Genomic DNA, 23,488 nt, shown 5'->3' on the forward strand with positions numbered 1-23,488 from the left:
AATTGTATTTTTGTAATTATGATTGTATAGTTTATATATAGTTATATTTAAAGATTATCCTAGGGTTATACGACATATCTGCTCTGCTCAAATACAAACACAATAATTTACAGATACCTACAATTTTTCTGTTCTTACATAGCTCTTTTTCCCTAAATGAAATATTTTCAATATGATATATAAAGATCGACACATGTATATGTCCAGATACAGACACATATATGTATACTGAAGTTAGAATATATAGAATGTATACAACTTTACAAACATAAAATTATTTCCAATATTAAGTTAAAAGTAAGAAACACGTCTGTTGAAATAAAAGAGAAGAAAATCTTATGATCCAATGAATTCAAAAGAAAAATCCCGCAAAGTGTTCTTACTTTTTTCCTTATATATATATATTTTTTCTCATTATTTTAAGTAGTTTAAAAATCCTCCAATGAACTTTTCTTCGTACAAAAGTTATTTTAAGATTTTGAAAAAAAAAAAATAAAAAAATACGCAGCAGATAATAAGGTTTTTACATTGCGAAATAAATAAAATGAAAAGATGGAGGGAAAAAAACCCAAGCAGAAAAAAACGGGAAAATTCAACCTTCTTTTACACTTAAACCAAATGGAAAACTATACAGAAACGGGAGGAAAAAAAATTGGAATTTGCACATTATCTGGCCATAACTTTTATTATACACTATACATAAAAGTATGACTTATGTATCCACGTATATAATTCAAATAAAATTATATTGCAAGACAATTATATTATGTTACTGATTAAAATTTGCAAAGAATCTATGAATATACGATATTCTATGAATATACGATATTCTATTATAAAAGTAAAGAATGATAATTGGAAATTCCTATAATTTTTCTATTATTTATCTGCTTAACGCAGAACTACACGGAGAGTTGGATTGAGCCTTTCTCAATATATACATAAATTTTCAATGCCCAGATATGTTTGAAAATAGAAAAATTTGGGGACGTCACAGAAGAAGTATCGTAGAAATTCTAAAGCCACTAAATGACAGAGAAAGAAATGTGCCACAAACTCTTTCATGTTAACAGAAAGGTAAATATAAAAAATAGCTGGAACAAAAATAAATTTTAATAACTTTTAGACGTCCTGGGCACAAAGAGAACACACCAATTGTACAAAAAAGTACTGAAACTAAAGGACCATATTTGATTTTGTTAGGCTTTGATTAAAAAATACGAAAGAAGCGATCAACAACACATAACTTTTTGAATACGAATACCTGAAATAAATAATACGTAAAAGCTATATTATGAAACGTCAAATGATGACATCGTACTGAAAGAAAAATTTTGAATAATTTATGCAAACATAGCAAAAAACAAAATAAATGGAAGGAGAGGTTTTGGAGACGAAATCCACCATGGAAATATTTGCTCATTCATTGGATAAATGCATATGCCACGAAAGAATTAATAGAAATAATCGATGGGAAACATCATATTAAGAAACAATGATTGGATAAACGAGTTCCTGGTAAAATTCTCAAGGTACCAACGAATGTCACACCGCGTCATAAAACGCGTGTTTCAAAATAGTATTCGTAAACAATTTGTTTTCCAACTACATTCATAGACACAGAAATATTAGAATCATTAGAACATCCCTTCCAAATGTAATTCCATGGCACTATTAATTTTCTACTACAGTTTCAGATATTGCCGCTTTTAAAAAAAATATATATACGTTTTCAAATTAATTTTATATACTAGGCAAGAGAAAATTGACGTTTTATAATGTCATTTATCATAACAAGCTCATTCATCAGAATATTTTGATTTTGAATTTAAACAAAAAGATATAGGGAAAAAATATGAGATTTTCCTAAAATATTTTATTATTTTCCAAAATTTAATTTTCCAATGAATGTTATGGTACCCCGCACTTCATTGACAGCTTGAATAAATGAATATATGCACATACGTATGTGTACGAGTATATAAAAATGAATGTTCTAGTAAAATGAAAAAATTCATTTATCTTTAAAAATAGTTATGTTGTCGGTTTCTTAAAAGGATGTTTTTAGACAGGATATTATCTTTTTCGTAATACAAGACAAACTAACAAAATATATGTATGTAGTTTTATTATATATATACATACTTAAAGTTAATTGCATAAACACGTTTTACATTGCACATATGTAGGTGCATTCTGTGCATCCTCTCGTAATCTAAAATATATTCTCCGCTTTATTATCCATTATGTTAGGAAAGATTCAACCAAGCGACAATTCTTCTTTTTCAATTTTTATTCTTCAAAAATTTAATAAACTTATGTATAGCAAAAAAAAAATACATAAATGCATAAAAATAAAATAATTTTTAAAAAAATAATGAAAAATTATGAAAAACATTATTTTGCAAATTTTATCTTTCTTGCATATTTAAAACAACTCTTCATATTATTCTATGTACTCTAGATCATGTACAAAATATAAGATGTGCTGTACCGTTCCATACAGAAATTAATAAAAATTATAACAGGAAAATGAGTAACGATTTTAAATTTCATACGTTACTCTTCAAAGAGTAACTACGTAATGAAGATCTTTAGATTATCCATATAGCTCTTTATTATCATCCATGTTTCACTGTCATAAAGCATTACAAACTTCGCGCATATACGTCAAATATTCAAATTTTTATAACCCTCGCCAAAGTTTTGGTATTTCCTGATTATTCCGCCTATATTTTTCCAAGTTCCATTCTAGCAGACCTAAATCTGTTTTCCTTATTTGTACTAACTATACCATTCATTTAATAGAACTCAAAGATTTTATCTATATTGTTGTTATTTGTCTTTAGGGAAGCAGTTATGTTATTCCCATTTATTCTTATAGGAATATTGTCTTGTTTGCATTTATTTGAATACAAATTCCTGCCAACCTTTTTTTTCCAAGCTCTTTATTTTTTCTTGCATATCATTATGTGTGTATTCAAAAAAGGCATCGAACGTATTCAACAACTCATTTTTATTAGTCTAATAGTATATTTTTTCTTTAATACTTCTTTAGGTTATTCTTCATAACCTAAAGAAGTACCAAATTGAAAGAAACTGAATAGCCTATTTTAACTTCTTTTTGCAGCTCCACTGCTATAACTGCGTTGCTATAACTGATAACAAAAACTTTTTTAAATTTCAATTCCAGGGAATTAGAACCATATATTTTCCAAATGAAGAAAAATCTGGTTAAACTAATACATAATACGTAGAGCAATTCTTATTTAGTTCATGAAAGGGAAAAATTTTATAGAAAAAACAAATGCAATTTTTAATTCATTAAAAACATTTTAGCATTACAAAATAATCCTTTTATCCTCAATTAAGGTAGAAAGGAATAATTTGCAAAAATAAAATGTACTTGAGTACAATGTCTGTGAATCAAAAGAAACTTTTATACATATAGATATTTTAAGATTAAGAAGTGAAATTTTAATTAAAAACAAAAGGTTGAAACCTTGTAATTTTCATATTTGCAATGAACGTTTTATAATTTAATAAGTCAATATATTTTTATCGAATGTATTTCGCACAAGTCGACCGCTATAGGTCAACAAATAATGCACACACTTACGTTTGTTAAAACCAGCCCGTTGTCAATTCTCAACAATTACATAGTTGTGAATTATAAAGTTATTGTCATCACAATTGATGCTCTGTTATTCTGCTTCATGAAAGATTTTATAAAAGAAAACCTTTTAGCTTTAACGCATATAAAACAGGAACAGACTTTTGTAGTTGAAATACCTGTAGCCTCATCCAATTTTTCCCGATATTTACAACAGTAAAGTTCATTTCTAATTTATTGAATTTGTAACAAACAAATGGGTCGAATCATACAAATTACACGAATGTTTTCCAAGAAAATCTGCTGTTTGGTTTGGTTTATACTCAGCAAATGCCATTTTCGTTTCATACTTTTTCCAGGGCAATAACTCACAAATTTCAAACATTTTTAACACAAAACACAAAAGCTGAGCTATATGCGTTTGCTTTCATATCTTAAATCAAGAATTTTGGATACCTCCAAAATTTTTCTCTTTGGGTAATACGTGAAATATTTTATTTGTGTCGATTACATTTGTGTCCACCCGTGTAAATGAATTTGTGTAAAAAACATACAAAATATTTAAACAAAATATTGACATAAAATCTGTTTAATTTGCCAAATTATGCAAATAATCGAAAAAAAATAGAAATAAATTTAAAAATAAAATTGAAAATGAATTGGAGATTTCAAACTAAAATAAATAAAATAAATTATTTTTTATAATTTCCTACTCAAAATCGAGATGAAATTACAAAAAAAAAATGCATTATTATAAAGGCGAAACCCCTCATTTATTTGATAGAACCGAATCAAAAAGAATTTTTTATTCAAATATTTTCAAAAAATAATCATCAATTATTATTATTTATTATGCATAATGTAGGTAAATTTTTATATCGAAAATACTTTGTGTACACACAATTTATTTTAATTTTAAATAAATAAAATGGAATTTTCAAATATTTTTTAAATTTTGCGAAATGAGAGAACAAGAAATAAAATGCTTAACAACTTTTATAAAAGAAAAACAAATAGAACGAAAAAATTTTTTTACATTTAAATGTATGCAAAATGTTAAATCCAGGTCAATCTATTTAAAAAGAAATATGAAAAAGAAAATAACCCCATCCCACAAAGAATAGTTTAATCTTTTATAAAATATTAAAAAAATCTCTTGCTTCAATTTATTACCAAGTAGAAATATGACAATACCGCGGATAAAAACTCTTCAGCGAAATTCAGTATCCGTATTTGACAGTTTTAAAGAGTCACTAGATAGGCATAGATACCCATGAATTCCAGTAATACCTACTTTTTATACTCAAGTGAGCTACAGTTTGCAAAAAAAAAACGATTTCCTTATCTCCTATATGCTATATTGCATACTATTAGCAGAATTCTGCTGAAAGTTTTTCCAGAGTGACGATTTAACAAGATTTCTAAAATTAAGACAAACTTAATAAGTAATAGAAATTTGAAATTTTGCATAATTTCAATTAGAGCAATAACTCGAAAAGCAGAATAAACAAAAATTTCATCCTAATAAAACAAAATTTTTACAGACTCGTCCGAACTACTGTGTTGCAAAGGAATGACTCTCTTCAAATATTAAAGAGTATTAGTCGGTCAGTTTTTCGCGATCGCAAATGAGCCAAGAAACTAATTTTTCTAAATTATTTTTTCTGAAATGTGATAAAAAGTATTATGGTAAAAATAGTACGGAATAATTTTAAATTTGAATAAATCAATAATTTCTGTTTCACTAAGGTGATAAATATATATATAAGGTATAAATATAAAATTGTTAATTTTGCTATGGAAAACAAAATATACAATTTATGTTAAAATAATGAGGCACCTGAAGCACTAGAAAGAACAGGGGCTAATACACCTGTCCTAGCCCCAATACAATTTTGTAGAATCGGATCGCATACTGTTTGCTGGAAACTAGCAGAGGAATCAGAGAGAAAACGGTCAGAGAACTAATTCTTCCTGACCTGCGACAGTCAAAGGGACTTCTGGGAGATTATGACCAAAAGCGACTTAAGAGGATTATATAGCTGAGCAAGAATCAGGTGATAATTTTCACCGGAATCTTGTCAGAATACTGTAGACTTAGGATGTTTCCTCAGAAGGTTGGGCCCAGAAAATAGGAACACTTGCAGATTCTGTGTAGAGGTTGTGAAGACCTCAGTACATCTTCTGGGAGTGTGTTATGCTCTCGCTCGTAGGAAAAGGAAAATGCTAAAGGACTTTGCTCTCACTGCGGCGGAGTTACGGTCTTCCGGGCCTAACAGGGTGCACGAGCTCATCAGAAGGTTGGATCTAGAACAGGTATTTTAGGGTAGACTGTAGTGTGGGGATAACAACCAATTAATATAAACTGATAAATTTTATTTATAATCAAAAATTTTATCAAAAACTAATTAAATCTAAAAATATTATAAAATAAAATGTTGTCTTATGGCAACCAAGGGTCAAAATAATATTAAGAAAACCTATTTTCCAACTATTATAACATACATACATAATATACATACATAAAAATGTATAAATAAATAAATAAATAAATGATAACATAAAAAAGAAAATCTCGTCTCATGTAAAATTCGTATCAAATGATAAAAAAAAAATTCTTTTTAACTTTTGAAAATAGTTTGATTTTATAGCCTTGTATTTATTAACGTTTCGATGTACTATATGTTACAGTATACATATTTATATATTTATATAAAGATAAAAAATTTAGAAAATTTTCTTAAGGTTAATCAAAACATGTAGGTATAATAAATTTTTTTTATAATTACAAAAATTTCAACGTTAGCCTAATTGTCTATATATATTAAAGTTTTTCATGAATTCCAGTACTATTTCTTCTAAAGAACTTTACAACTTATGGGTTAATTCTAATCTTGGTGTATCATTGCATCGATACCTGAAAGCTACAAGTGGTATTTTATTCACTTTTTTGTTTATGAACATCTCCACATTCTTTTGATGGAAGAGGTGAGAGAAGACTATAGTGTTTTTTATTATGCTTGTTCAAAATTGCCTCTTTGCTCAGTCATTTAATATTAATTTTTAATATTATTGCTTTGCTACTATCTTGAAATATCAATTGTTTTTTTAATTTTTTTTTTTTTTTTGTATTCATCCCTACAAATTTTTAATTTCAATTATTTTTCGTAAATGTCACAATACTTTTTTAAATATTTTTAAATTGTTACATTAGGATTGTGCATTCAACTCATTTCTTTTTGATATTAGAATGCTCCTAACTAATTTTATTTGAATTTTGATTCTAGTATTGGGTTTTGTTAAATATTTTATGAATTTTTTTTTGAATATTTTATAATTGTAAGCTTATTCTTTATTATAGTTTAAGTTAATGAATATATGGTTTGATTATTATAATTATTATTATTATTTTTATTATATTATATTTTTTACAATTAACAAGAATTTATATATACATTTTTTTTCTTTTCCACTCCTAGGAGGGGTATAGCTTTGGGATATAGCAATGTCATGCCCCAGTTTCATTGCGTCATAGAGTTTTAACTAGAGTACTAGTAGGTGACTAGCCTGCCGCAGTTTTTTTCTTTTTATTACATATTTAAGCTTATTAATATTTATTGTTTATGTTTCTTGGTTTTTTTTAATATCGAATTAATTATGAATATATGAAAATTACTTGTATACTAATTTATTTCATAAATCTATAATATTAAATATAATTTTTATAGTGACCTGGTCGGTTTGAACCCGAGACCGTTCGGTTAAAAGATCGGTGCCATAACCACTGCACCAATGGTCAGGTTATTTATATACACATAAATATATAATTTACTAACATAGTAAACGACTGGACAAACCTTATTTAAAAATTTATTTTTATATTTTTATAATCCAATATTATATAGAAAATCTATTGTATAACAACAATAATACAATAAAAATAAAAGTAAAAAAATAAAAGATGAGAAAATATTAAAAAATATAATAAAGAAAAATTAAAAAAAAAAAAAAAATAAAAATCAAAAAAAAAATACTCACCGTTATTGATTGTGCCTTCGTAAAATAAATCCTTAATATCCTTGTCCAATAATGTCTCCATTTTTCTCCTCTTTTATTATTATTATTATTTTAATTTTTCTTTTTTATGATATTTGATTCCTTCTTATTTATTATTACTATTATTATTTTTTATTTCAGATATTTTATTTACATTTATGTATATAACTTTGTATATAATTAATACAACATGTATACATTTTAAGATTTTAAAATTTTATATATAAATGTGTCTGTACACTAAATATTATATACAGATGTTATTATTATTAGTTATATACTGTTATTATTCACTTTTCCTCTATATTACGCAAAGTAAATAAGAAATTGAAAAATTAAAAATTTTTCAATACATACATACATAAATTTTTTTTTATTATAAGTTTTGCATTTTAACTATATATAAACATAAAAAAATAAAAATATTTTGATATACAAATATTAAAAATGGAATACATATATATGTCGCATATATATATATATATATATATATATATGTACATAAATATTATAACCTGTACTGTGTCATATTCATTAATAAAATGAACTTAACTAACCGAGAAAATAAGAGAAAACTGAAAAGGTTTCTTGAATAAAAAAATCTAATAATATTTTTTCAATCCTTCATTTGTACACACTTTCTTATACATATATATATCATTTTGTTATACATATATATATACATACATACGGCTTTTTGTTATATATTGATAGCTTAATAAAAATGAATACATAATGTATGATATGAATACACACATACACACATTGGTATATCATAAGTTACTTTAATAAAATATACGAACACGGTAATAATCGTGTGTATGTCATATAATATAAATGTATGCACGTTATGTTGAAAAGGATGTGAGAGAAAATTGAAGAGAAGATGAAGCGAATTGAATTGAATATAATGGGATCAGTAAAGTGTATATACATATATAGAAAAGTAGAAAAATTGAGCAGGAAAAAAAAAATGCTTATACAAACAATAAAAATTACAAAAAAAAAAAGGGAAAAAATTTTTTTCTGGATTTCATTTTTAAAAAAAAAATTTTTTTTTTTTGCTTTTGTTTTGTTTTTTTATCACTATTTTAGTATTAAATCAAAACCGAACCAAAAAAAAATTTTTTTTCAGAAGTTCCATTTTCTTTTTTTGCATATTCTGTTTTTTTTTTTTTATTTTTATTATACTTGTATACAATGTACATAAACCTTATGTAAAAAAGGAGCATAAAATTTTCTGCTCCTTTTTAAAGGAAACGACAATATTTCTTTTTCTCTTTCTCTTTTTTATTAATTTTATTCTCTTATCTTACTCACTTATTTGATTTTGATTAACTTTTTTTTGCTCACACATTATAAAAACCCTCCCTAGTATGAAAATTAATAATTCTTGCCCTGGACAATGATAGTTCCAAAAATATAGTAAATAAAAAATTAGAAATTTAAGAATTTAAATAAAAATTTTGTTATTTTTTGCTTAAACAAACACAAAAACCGCGCATCATTCATTCAAATCTTACAATACAACCGTTCCCCAATAACCTAGATTATTTTCATTCGTAAATACGAATGTATACGTATACTTGTAGGGTATGTTCTAAAAATTTTCAAAAATGATTATTTGTACAAAAATTGCCATATATTCGAAACCCAGTGGGGAACTGGCAAACATACCGCTTTTGGAACCGCAAAAGACGTTAAAACTTCAAGATCTTTAGCTACAGCAGACTAAGGAGATTTTTTGTAATTACAACCACAAGCGATATTAGAATATAATAAAAATGTGTGAGAGAATTATCATACTTACGATAAATTAGAATATTTACGAGTCTATACTAAAGTGATATTGTCGACTCGGAGTTAATTTGAATAAATTGAACCTGGATGGTGAGGACCTTGTTCGCAGGAGAAGGAGATTTCGATACTCGTTCTCGGCAAATGTGGAGTGTTGATCCCCGGGCGAAGGGTCTGAGAGTTGCAAAAAATCAAACTCTTCAACATACTCGAATTTGCCACGAAGTCCCGAAGAATTCATTGACAATAAATCATTTGAGAAGTACAATAATAGTATTGAGAAGTAGAAATAATATTCCGTTGAAGGTAATTGAAATTGTATGAGTTCCTATACAGTAAGTACCATTTAATTAAAAATTGAATCTTTTTTTTTCAACATTTTAAAGAAATATAACATTATTTATACAATATATATGAAGTCTATGAATATTCTATTTTCAATTTAATTAATATCAGATTCAATGCATTTGATGCATTATAAAACACAGAAATGATATTGTATTATTTTTAACGCTTGCTTTTCTAATATGGTTTCATATATAGTTTATTTCAATTACCTTACACGCATTTAAAAGAGTTATAATAAATTTTTATTTATAGTTAAAAAAAAAAAATGTACTTTTTCCGGACGATTTTAATAACAAACATCCGCTTTTATACTTGAGGCTCTCTATATTTGAATATAATTAACCTTAATATCATATGTTTAACATCTTCTTTGTTATGTACATATACATATGTATGTGAACAATTGAAAAATAACAATTTTCTTCAAGTTTAAATAGAGTTTTTGCAATAAATTAAAACCAAATCAACAAACTGCGAGAGAAAAAACCCAGTTTTTATAAATTAGTTGAACATATAAAAAAAATTAAAGTAATCATAATAAAATTGTAAGGACTGCGTGAACAACAAACAAAACAGAAAAAATTTTTTTTTCTTCGTTTAAAACAAAAATCCAAAAAAAAAAGAAAAGCATAGCATAACACATTGACATTTTGATTAATGAGAATTAAAGGAACTAAATTACTCGTCCTAGTTTTTTGTTAATTTTTTATTTGGGCAAAATGAATGTTAGTGGAAAGTGCTCCTCCATCTTTCCTCTAAACGCCGAATTTCAAAAAATAATTTTGTTCGTGAAAAATTCAAATTTAATAAATTAGTTTACCATTAAACTAGTTTAAACAAACTTGGTCGTCGAAATTTAGGGCTATTGGTGAATGTACTCATTGGACATTGGCTCCCGATAGTCCATCTAAAGATGATGGGCAAAGCGGAAAGCGATATCTGCCCCTGATGCTTTGAAGAGAACGAAACCGTAGAACACTTATTTGTATGGACATGAGACGGTAACTCGATTACGATTGAGATGCTTCGAGAAAGGCTTTGTGACCACAATAGAAGTCTTGAGACTTAAAGTAAATTCAATACTAGAATTTGTCAGGAGCTTAGATATAATTCTAAAGTAGTTGGAATGACAATGACAATGACTATTTTATAATATTTTCACTCTAATCGGCCGTTGTTTTGTCCGTCCCTTCCTGAAAGCTAAAACCTCTTAAAATCTTAAAAAAACCATTTTTTGACAATAAAATTGCAAAGAATATGACAAGAAAATTTAAAAAATAATTTTTCAAAGTTGTCAAAAAGTTTTCTAATAATTTTTGTGTGAGAAAAAACACACTCACGAGACAAGTCTTATTACTTCTTACAAGGCTTATTGCCTTACTAAGTTAACTGAGTTCTAATTTAATTCGGTCTCGTTAAAAAACCTAAAATCTGCTTAAAATATGAATACTATTTTTAATTAATCTCATAGTAAAATTTGATAGTAATTTGGAGATGATAAGAAATTCTATCAAGCGATAATTTCTCTTCTTTCACATCACAATTCTTTTCGTTTTTTTTCGTCTTTTTTTGTTATTATCCTATTTTGCCCATGTTATTTTAAAATATATGAGCATTATAAATTTGTTTCTAAATTTTCAACAAAATTTTGAAAAATTTATAAATTAAGAGTTAAGTTTATAAAATATTGCTGTAATTAAACTTGATATTTAAATTTCATTATCATATAATTGTGATTGATGTTAAATTATAAAAAGCAACTCAACTTGTACTCAACTTAATCAAAATTATAAAATTGATTAATTAATTGAAAATTTTTAATCATCGCGAAACTGTAAATTACATAAAATTCCTTAAATATGAAAATATATATGTGTGACTTTATGTATATTAAGTGAAATTTGAGCAAGAACGTAATTGAAAATTGAAATTTAATTTAAACATTATTCACATTCTAACTTACATTTTTAGGCAAATGAGCGTGACTGCATTTATGACAGCTTTAATCATCGTTTGTACAAAATGTACTATTATGAGTCAGAATTAAGCATTGTTGTCAGTATTTTTGTGTATATGTTGTCAAACGAAAATTTAGTAAAAAATCAAAAGTAGTAAAAGATGAATACGACCTGTATGTACAAAGGAAATTTTTTCGCGATATGTGTATCAGTTTGAAAATAATGTCCTTTAACTTTTATACAAAAAAAAATTCTCTTTACAATTTTATTTTCCAGAACAATTTTATTTTTCAGTTTTTGTTTCTTAACACAGCAAATTGCTTTTTTGAAATCGTGACGATTTCAATAAAAATACTTTTTTTTTCTTAATCTTGTTTTATTTTATTGTTCACGTGTAATTTATACGAAATGTTATAAAAAATGTCACGAAATTGTTATAAAAACCAAAATACATAATATAACAAAAAAAATCTCGTGTTTTATGTCAAAAATGAAAAAAAAAATTTCTTTTTATCGAATTTAATTTTACGAATTTTGGGACCTAAATTGTTAAACATTTTATAATCTGCTTATGTTGTAAATCAAAATTTAATTTTTAATATTAATAATTCTCAAATTAAATAATTATTGTGAATTATATTTAAAAGTTAGTCAGTGTTCACAATATTGTTTATGAATTTCTATTTTTGACTTGATTTTGAAGTTTGTTGTGTAAACATCCATGTCAAAATACAAAAAAATTCATTTTTATGTCAAAGCAAAAACAAAACCTTAACCACAATAGTTTACTCCTTTCTCTTTCATCAAGGAACCTTCATATTTAATTTCTTTTATAGTAAAATTTCTGCAGACACTTTTTCTGATTTTATTACTTTCCTTCTTGAGCGAATTGCTCTTCTCTTTTTGAATGTAGTCATAGTTTGCATTCATACGACAAAATAGAATTTATATTTTTACATTTTCATTTGTGTAATTTGTTTGTGCCATGAATAACATTATTATTTCAAACAGAAAGTCAAGGAGCAAAGAAAAAATTTAAAAAAATAAACAAGTAAATAAAAAAAAAATAAGAATGAATTTTTCTGATCTTTGATCCATTATGTATAAAGGAAAAGATCCCTTGTTTCCATTTATATTAGTGTTTTTTTTTTCTTATCTTTTTTCCTTTTTCCTAATATATTCTTCTCTTCTATAGTCCCCCACTCTTATAGTCCTCATAGATATATAGACATATGTACATGTGTATTGGAGTATGTTGCTATACCTTAAATTTTAATATTAAAATATTGTCCTAGTAAAACATGAAAATGTATGTAAAACGATTTAGTGTGTCCCATGAATACTATATCTACCATAGGATACTTAAATAAAAAGTTTAAAAACTTTTATATTTTTATTGAGGATAAACTTTGTCCGGTCTCATTTTTTTCTCTTTTTTCGGTTTTCTTTCCAATCAAAACCACCTTATATATTATACAGTTATAACATTCATACTGTTATATATATACAGTTTATATTATACGTCGATATTAAAAGAAGAGAAGCAAAAAAAAAAGGATTAAAGATGCATAAATGATTTATGGTACTTCAAGGATCATCTCTTTTAATAGAATTTTGTTCTTGAATATGATAAAATAATATTCAAGGCACAAAAAAAAAGCGTATTATAAAATCAATTTTTTAAATTAATATTTATATCAGATTTTTATTATTTAATTTTAAAGAAACCATATTAATATAATGGTATAATATATACTTATGTTTCTGTGTTGAACTCACTGAGGGTTAAGATTTTTAATTTTATTTTAAGAACAATAACATAAAAATAGAAATTTAAAAATTAAAAAGTTAGAACACTTATGTTTTTTTTAAAGTGTCGTCTTTTTGAAATCTTCTAAAATTACCAATATTTCCATTTTCAGTTTTATTAAATTTTTACAAGTTCATTAAGACTACAAATGAGAACAAGAGCCTTATTATTATAAAAAAATTCTACAAGTATATCCAATATATCTTGGGTAAGTAATTCATTATAATTCATTTAAGACACAAATATGACAACTCACAAGACAACACAAACTTGAGAGAAATGCATATGTCATTCTGTATGAATTTATTCAATAATTTTTTGCAGGAGAAAAATGTATCTTACAACATATTATTGGTTTTAATTTAAAAAAAAAAATTTAAAAAAAAAAAAGAAAGTCATAATGAATATGTCAAAAAGTTAATGATAATAATTCAGCGATTTTCATTTACATGAGCGACCCGACACTTATTTAAGCGTGGCTGCCCAAAATTGAGCAAATTTAGAGCTGCGAATTTAACCACCGGCGGTGAAAAAACCTCTATTCCAATTTAAAAACCATTTATATACATATACACATATTTTACTTTTTCTATTGAATATTTATGAATTATGATCCTTTAAAATATTCATTTAAAGCAAAAACATTATAAAAAAAAATTAATTAGTTTGACAAATAACTTAACGCAAAAAAAAAGAGAAAACTGATTTGAATAACAAAAACAACAAAAAAAAAACAAATCATGGAAAACGTAAAATGAAAAACCATAAGCCTTTTCATGAAAGGAATAAGCCTTTAAATGAAAGAATTTCAATAAAAGATTGGCAATAATTTTACTGGTTTAAAAAGTAAAAATATTTAATAAAATTGCTTTTGTCTATATCGGTGAATAATTGACATTTCACGGAGAGACGCGTAACTTCAGACAAAATATGACTAATATGCATTCAATGAATGATTAAAGAATTTTACAAGCTAGATTAAACAATTTTACAAATCTGCAACAAATTTCTTACTTTAAAGTCATAAAAAATAACACTTTAAAAACAATTAATAAACCAAAAAAAAAAAAAATAATCATAAAGGCTCGATATTTTACTTTGTTTACAAATTTTTTACACATTTTTTACAATTTTCAGATCGTAAACTTTAATTACAATGTTAAAACGCTACATTCATTATACTATACATACATATGTACATGGTATTTAATATAGTGCATATAAAAAAAATTTTAATATATATTATGTATGTATATGTGTGTATATACTTTCTCCTTAAACAACTTTATATACATGTTGAGATTTTCATTAAAATTTTATATAGTGAACCACACAAACTAATGTACATGTAAGCTCATATATTATTTGCATATACATATATATATGTATGTAATACGTAAGTATTGAAAAAAAAACGATAAAACATATTCTCTCTTCTTCTAATTTTTATAGGCGCGCGATAATACTATAAATTTTGACACATAACATTTTATTGCTAATATTAAACATTTTATATGCTGCAAAATATATAAAATAAAAATTTTAAGTGAGCACATATGTACATATATCAGATTAACCAACTATATATGTATATAAGACTAATATATCTAACGCTTTAATTTAAATGGGAATAATTTTATGAGGAAATTAATTACAATTAAACGACAACACTACAATTTTTTTTTTTTATTATGCAAAGAGAAAGAGATAAATATTTAAGTATTTTCAAAGATAAAAAAATATTTAAGAAGAAGCTCACACTTAAATTAGTTTGAAAGCAATCATAATTTAATAAATTTGTTAAATTCATAGGAAAAAGCAGATAAAACAGTTTGATTTCAAGAAGAATTTTGAATTATAATATTTAAAACTTATCATCAAATCTTGATTTTAGGAACAATGTCTATGTTATTCCTTATTTTTAAAAATACCGACTCTTTTCCTTTATAAAATATAAGAGTTTCCGGTATCTTCTTAACTAAACTTAAAAATAATGTAAATGTTAATATTTATTCGCCCAACAAGCAATAATAATCTAAAAATTTATTGAATATAATTAAATAATTTAATATCAAATTATTTAATATTAAATATATTAATAAAATCAAATGTCTTAATATCAAATAATTAATAAGCCTTCTCATGTACTTATGAACAAATTCCACCTTATAAGACGATAGGAATATTACTTGATTCTTAGCTTTATTTTATAGATTGCATATAAATATAGTAACTCATCGGGCTATAATTTAATTATGCCTCATTTATAGAAGTGATTTGAAAATGGTTATTATGTTTTGCATTGCATATATTTTAGGCAAATCTAATTGACTTTTTTAAGTCATTACCTTACGACAATATATCATTATGAATTTACTTAAATTTTTTACTTTCATGTGTCCAAATTCCAAAATTTTGTTCTTTTCATAATAAACAATTCAGCAACAATTTTTCATCTTTATTTCATGCTTAATATAAATTACATACTTAAAGGTTATTAATAAAATTATAATATTGAAATATTAATAGGAATCGTAATGAAATTTCTTCTATTAAAATATAAAATTATTAAAATATTAATAGACTGTAAATCGGAAATTATACACCTTTTTTTAAGCCTAATAATTCAAACTTTCATATTATTGCATAAATATATGAAAAAACCATTGAAATTCAATATAATATGAAATTAAAAAATTATTTTAAATATTACCAAGATATATGGTATATAAAGTGTTTACAAGTGCATTATAAGTACTAATGTTATAATGTAGTATTTATAATTTAAACAATAACGGTATAATTATTAAACAGCCGCACGATATGCAATTTTTTTTATGAGATTCCTGTATTTTAATCATAATAATATTTTTACGATTACGTACAATATTTTTTACGTCCTGTTTTTAACAACAGAAATTCAGAAATTCAGTAATGTTGTAAAATCAAAATTAAAAAAAAAAGACCCGAACTCCCGCCACGGTTACCTCAAATTTTATGATGACTTTTCATTTATTTTACTTTTTTCATTTCATTATTTTATTTCACAAAAAAGGAAATATATTCCATAAATATAAAACAGAGAAATAGAAAAAAAAATTCAAGAGACAACAAAAATGAAAAAAATAAAATTAGGAAAAAAAAAAGAGAATGCGAAAAAACTGAATGCCCAAATCGTTTATATTATTTTCTAATAAGGGTATTATCCTTATTTCTTTTTAATTTCCCTTAATTTTTATTTTTTAATTTTACTTGTTTTCCTTTTTTTTTTTATTTTGCTTTTTATTAAATTTTTTTTCTCTTCTTTCTTCATTTGCACACATTTATAATGTATGTATAATATTACAAATATTCTTCAAGCTATAACTACATAAAAATATACAAAATACAGCATTTATGTTTCGCTTTGCATGTATATGTGTTTGCATTTGTGTACTCTACATAAAATTCATAAAATATATAAATATATACAAAATATATTGCATATATATAATAATATATACTAGCTTCTATACTATAAAAATTTTTTTTCTATCTGACTATGAACTTGATAAGCTAGCTGTTGCCTACACAAAATATAATAATGTACGTGAATATAAACATGTTATATATATATATATATATAGTTATTAACAATAATACATATATATATATATATATATATATATATATATATATATATATATATATATGTTATATATATATACATAACATGTTATATATATGTAGTTATTAACAATAATACATATATTATTACCATATGTAAATATATATATTTTTATATTAACCATATAACACTACAATTTATATATATATAAATTATTATAACACATAATATTAGAGAATATAACATTATGTATGCTCATTATTATTATTATTATTATATAATAATATAATATTTTCAAACATTTTCTTATATTCAATAAATTGCCCAATAAATACTATTATACATGTACAACTGTATATTATGTATGGATTTATGTAATATATATTATAATAATTTTAAATACAGTTGTATATACAATAACATAATAAGGTATACTTATGAATATAGTATATATATAACATTTAAATATGTAGATTCATTTGCAAAAATATTTAAGTATGTATATACGATATATAATAAATAAGAATGAAAATAAAATAAATTAAAAATTAAGTAGCTATATATAAGAGTATATATATATTGATTGGAGAAATATCATTTTACCATTCTTGTATACTATATTTATGTATATATATATATCATAATTTATTCACGCATATATATATATATATATAATAATATATATTATTAGTATTATTAATGTGTATATATATATGAATTATATTGTAATTCCAAAATGCGAAAATTATATATTAGTTTAATTTTAAATTCATATTTTTTTTATTATTATTTTTTCTAATTAAGTTCTTATTTTATATATATCAATAATTATGAAGAAAATAAGCTTAATTATTTAAAATAAAATTAATTTATATTATATTTAATTCATATATATATATATATACATATATATATATATGTGTAATTTTCATATATAATTTATGTATGTATAATAATTTTTCTTTAAATTTTTTTTTTTCCTTTTCTGCTACTTGTTAGAAATTTACACTGGCCTCATATGAATTTATATATTTATAATAGATATATAATTATTATGTTTGTGTATATATAATGTATGCTAACTGATTTATTATAATATATGATATTAGAAATTAAGATTGTAAGTTTTTGTTGGACTGATATATATTTTTTTTAAGATATTAAAAAATTTAAGAAAAAAAATTAAAATAAAAAATTTTCCCGCTTTTTATTATTTTAATTAATTTTTTTTAAATTTCTTTTTATTTTTCATTATTATGATGAAACGAAATTTTCAAAAAAATTATTTATAAAATATATTATTTATTTCTTTTTAACACCTATACATATATTTAAATTTTTTTTTTTTTGCATTTGAGAATTTCATCTCTTTTCAAATGTATCAAATAATTTTTTCTCTTTGCTCGTTGGCCTCTGATCTTATTAATAATTTTTTTTAACTCTCTTTCTCTCTGTCTCCCTCTCTGATATTAAACTTAATTTATTAATTTATTATTGGTTTTTTTTTTTTTGAATTATTATTATAGTGTAGGGCTACTTAATGTATAAAAAGATTAATTAAAACAAAAGTATTTAAATATAATTTTTATATTTTATATATAAATATAATACATATACATAATTATATATATATGACTATATATAAATAATAAAATTACTGTTATAATATTGTTATATTTATAAATTATGTTAATATATGGTATGCATGCATGTTAATAATTTAATTATTAATTTTTTAATTTGAATTTTAAATTTTTATTTGCATTTCTCGAATTAATTTCAGAATGAACAAGCAATATTTTAGTATGTTAATATATATTTAATCCACATAATATTATGGTATATATATATATATATATATATATATATATATATATATATATATATATATATATATATATATATATAGCTATATATAAGTATGATTTTTTTTCTATGCAATTTTTTTTATCGTTAAACACGTAAAATTAATACAATAATTATTTCTTTTTTAAATATTGAATCCGCGCCTTTGCTTATCAAAAAAAAAATTTTTTTCAATTTTTTTTATAATTTAATATGTCAGTATATATATATGTATATGTTTATACATTAATATTTAAAATAATTAGGAATAGAAACCTAAAATACAAAAGAAAAAAAAAATTCTTTTAGAGAAAAATAAAACCGAACAATGAAACGTTCAAAGTTTTTATAATACAGTCCCGACACCGGAAAATTCTGAGCTCAACTAAATTTTGCAAATGGTCTGATTTTTTTTTTTGAACATTTAAACTCTAAAAATGGATCAAAACTATTGCATACACATCACATTTATGTTTTATATTTGTATTTGTTATACCGTTTTTATAATACAACTATGTTCATCTATATATAATATTAAAATTATATAACAATTTTGGTATATTTCTGTATATAATATATGTATAAAATAAAGTATGAAATAAAAATAAGTAAAGTAAATTGCTTTTAAAAAGTTCCATGAAATTATATATTATACAATATTACGAGTATATAAACACAATACATACATAGAAAATTTTTATGAAATATTTTTTAATATCCTTGTACCTATTTTTTTTTTACTAAAGGAAAGTTTGTATAGAAAGAAATCCTATTTACAATTTATTTTATAAAGAGTAATATTGTTCTACTTATATGTATAAATTTACACAATATATATTTGTATATACAATGTGTGGTGGTGGGTTTTAAAAAAGAGCTTTTTTTTTTGTTTTTACAAAAAAGCATCCTTACAATTTTCTTTGTATACGCGTAAGTATTTTTGTTACCTTTAATATTTTCATTTTTCTCTTTCATCAGGAGAAAAAAAAATTTTTTTTAATACATGTATGTATGTAAGTATAATTAAATGGGATATATGAATACATACATTGTGAACTCAAGAATAAATGCAAATTCATACATAAATACAATATAATAACCTACATATTAGATATAAATGTTTACATATATAAATATGTATATAAAAGCTTAAACAATTTTGTAAAAATTTTCAAATAACAGAGATGGAAAAATATTATTTTTTTATTAAAAAAAAAAAAAAGGTACCAAAATACCTACTCTGTATTTTCTCTTTGAATAAAAACAAAAATCGAAAAGCGTCAAATGGTACTTTATATATACACACATAAATACTCGTAATTTGTTTTAATGTGTGTATTTTCAAACTGAGTGATTTTGAAATCATCATTTGAATTTTGATAAGTATACAAAAAAATTGCTGTTTACAAAAAATTTTATTTTTAATTTTAATTCCTAATTTTCTAATTGGAATATTTTTAATAAATAAAATTATTTTATTGTCAATATAAAAATCTTCTTAATATATTAAAATGCTAAAAAATAAAATTTGTATGAAAATAATACATACTCGTACATATGTATATGAAGGATGGTCTGTATTATGAAAACGAAATTGGACAAAAATTGATTTTAATTTCATTTTAATATTCAAAAATTTTATAATATATAAGTACATACATATGCAATTCATATAAACATTATTATAAATGCGCGAATTGAATTCAATTTTGAAATTAATTAATTTAATTTTGAAAAATCAAAATTAAATTAATTATTTTATTTTAATATAAAAAATTAAAATCATAACCTGTATTTGATCTTTATATACAATATAAATATAATATAAATTAAATAACCTGTATGTACATATGTACGTAATATTATATATGTTTTCATTTAATTTAAAAAAAAAAAAACAGCACTCCAGATCATAACTGAGAGAAAATGGAACAGAAAATTAAAAAATCTACGTTGTATATAATAGAAAATAAATCATATACATATATACAAATACATAATATTCATACTGAAATATTTAATTATACCTATGTAGATGTATATAATTATTTATATTTACAGTGCAAATATATTTATATAATATACATATATATGTTCTATATAACATAAATTAAGGATATTGTTACCGGATGTAAATTAATATAAATTCCGGATGAAAGCCTCAAAATATGTGTTACATACATATATAAATATTGTATTTTTGTTTTTAATACTTATATTGATTAAATACTTTTTCTTTAATAATTATATTTTTGTATTGTCATACCTAAATTTTATATGTTCTGTTGGACTTCAAAAATAGAGTAATAGCAATTAATGACTTATTTTAAATGAAAAATTTTTCAAATTTTTATGTTGAATAAAAATATTTAAAAAAAATATTTAAATAATTGCATATATTAAAAAGAGAACAAACAAAAGATTGTATTTTTTACATTTGAATTCATTTTTTTAGTAATTTTTTTTTAATTTTAGAAGCAAATATGCATTATAAATAATTATTATAGGGATAATATTAATTATATAAAAATTTTTATATTTTATTCGAATGATAAGACTTGAGAACTTTAGCTTATTGAGGAGTTGAATTGTGGAATGAAAAAAAATTAATAACAATAAAAATCCTATGGAAACTGCTACAAAGTGTTTGGTTGAAAAAAATAATTATTACCAATCATTAAAATTTTTTGGCTAACACATTGTACCTATGATAAATTGTAATTTTTACACGCTACGCTAATTTTGAAATTTTTTTCCTTGGATTTTTAGAATAAAATTTATTTATGAATTGTATAATTCGTTAATAAATTCTAAAATTTAATTCTAAAATTCTAAAATAATTTAAAATATTAAAGTTCTATTCAAAGAAATTAATGCAAGTTATTGAAGACTGCAATATTCTAAAAAAAAAAAATGATTCTAAGAAATATGAAAAATGTTTTTCAACACACATAATATGAACTCGTACTATTTTTTAATTATATAATATTTAAATAAATTAAAATTCACTATGATTTTTTTTTGTAGAAAAATAAATATCACATGGTCCTTAAAAACATGCGTACATTGAGGTCTATTAATGAATTAAATATAAAAATAATATAAGACAACCAAAAAAAAAGTTTTTTTTTTAACAATGCCATCGACCTACTGTGTATTTTCCAGAGTTCCTTACAATTTTCATGCAACATATATACATACAAAAAAAAAGTGGGATAAAAGTGAAGAGTATCAAGGTTTTCTCACTATTTTTTTTTTCTTATCACTTTTCCCTTGTTTCTTTCTATTATCCTACTTTTAAAAAAAAGCTCTTTATATTGTAGAATATTTTTTTTACATATAAATATTCAAATACCTTTATACAGTAGATATGTGCGCAACATCAAGATTATTCGGCACGCATAATGAAATAGCATATCTCAGGTATTTACTTATGTATTTGGTAAAAATATTTCATTTAAAAGTTGGTTGTACTTTTTGTTGGTTGTGCTGTTGCTATTACAATATTTGCCCCACACGAAATAGATAAATATGCAATACATATACTTAAGTTGTGCCAAAACACACACACAATAATTACAAAATAAAAAGAAAGCTTTTGTTGAACTTTGTTTTTTTTAAAACAAAAGTCTTATCAGTTTTTTATCATTCAATAATGCAAGTTATATATACAATTTAAATATATGTGTGTTTGTGTATATGAATTTTATAAAACTTGTGGATTTTGGATAGAACGATAATTAAAATGAAAAAAAGTGAGCACACTGTAGAGAAATTTATGTATGAAAAGTCTTAGAATTAATAGCATTCGCTCAAAATTTTATTAAATCAAAAAAACTGAAACAATAAAATATTAAATAATTTTTAAACAAGTAAAATCATAATTGATTTTTCATATACTTCTAGTTAAATCCATATGTACATATATGTATACATCTGCAAATCTAAAAGTATTATAGTTAATATACATAGATCCTTTGTGCACTAAAACAGTACTTATTCAAAAATCACGAAATTTGGGAAATATTCTACTATCTTAGCATGACAAAATAAAAAATTTTTAAAAAATCTAACAATTCCAGACGGTAGTAAAATTACATTTACTTGCAGATCGCAGGCCAATAAAGTTTGATATGAGAACTTTTTGTTTCACTTTCCCCGTTCATCGATATGTCCGAACAACTACTTACATTTCCTAAAACACACATATACACTTCTTGTTTAATTGCAAAAGATTGACAAAATAAATCATGGATTTAAAATAAAATTAATTATAAAATCTCTTAATTATTGCTTTAAGTATTATATTTACTAAATTTTTTCTTTAAATCACAAATATAAGAATATTTTCCGTATTTTCATACAATTTCATTTAAATACCTTAAATTATATAAAATTATATTTTGTATCATTATTTTCTATCTAATAGTTTTAATAAAGGTATAATATTTAAA

The 23,488-nt window shown here is 23.0% G+C and overlaps 1 protein-coding gene across 7 annotated transcripts in view; it reads right to left on the reverse strand.

Moving 5' to 3' along the window:
- The window catches only part of LOC129605163 (uncharacterized), an 88,778-nt gene extending 69,368 nt beyond the window's left edge, over positions 1–19,410 (reverse strand). For 6 of the 7 annotated variants that reach the window (XM_055514790.1, XM_055514785.1, XM_055514776.1 and 3 more), the window contains exons 1-2: positions 19,311–19,410; positions 7,652–7,970 (exon numbers count right to left, since the gene is read on the reverse strand). The gene's annotated coding sequence lies outside the window, so the exon portion shown is untranslated. Of the gene's footprint in view, positions 1–7,651; positions 7,971–19,279 lie in introns of all 7 variants that reach the window. The other variant, XM_055514763.1, reaches the window with a different exon arrangement.
- Positions 19,411–23,488: the final 4,078 nt, after the last annotated feature.

This window comes from Condylostylus longicornis, unplaced genomic scaffold (assembly GCF_029603195.1).
Source record: "Condylostylus longicornis isolate FDR11 unplaced genomic scaffold, ASM2960319v2 ptg000002l, whole genome shotgun sequence".
Lineage (NCBI taxonomy): Eukaryota > Metazoa > Arthropoda > Insecta > Diptera > Dolichopodidae > Condylostylus > Condylostylus longicornis.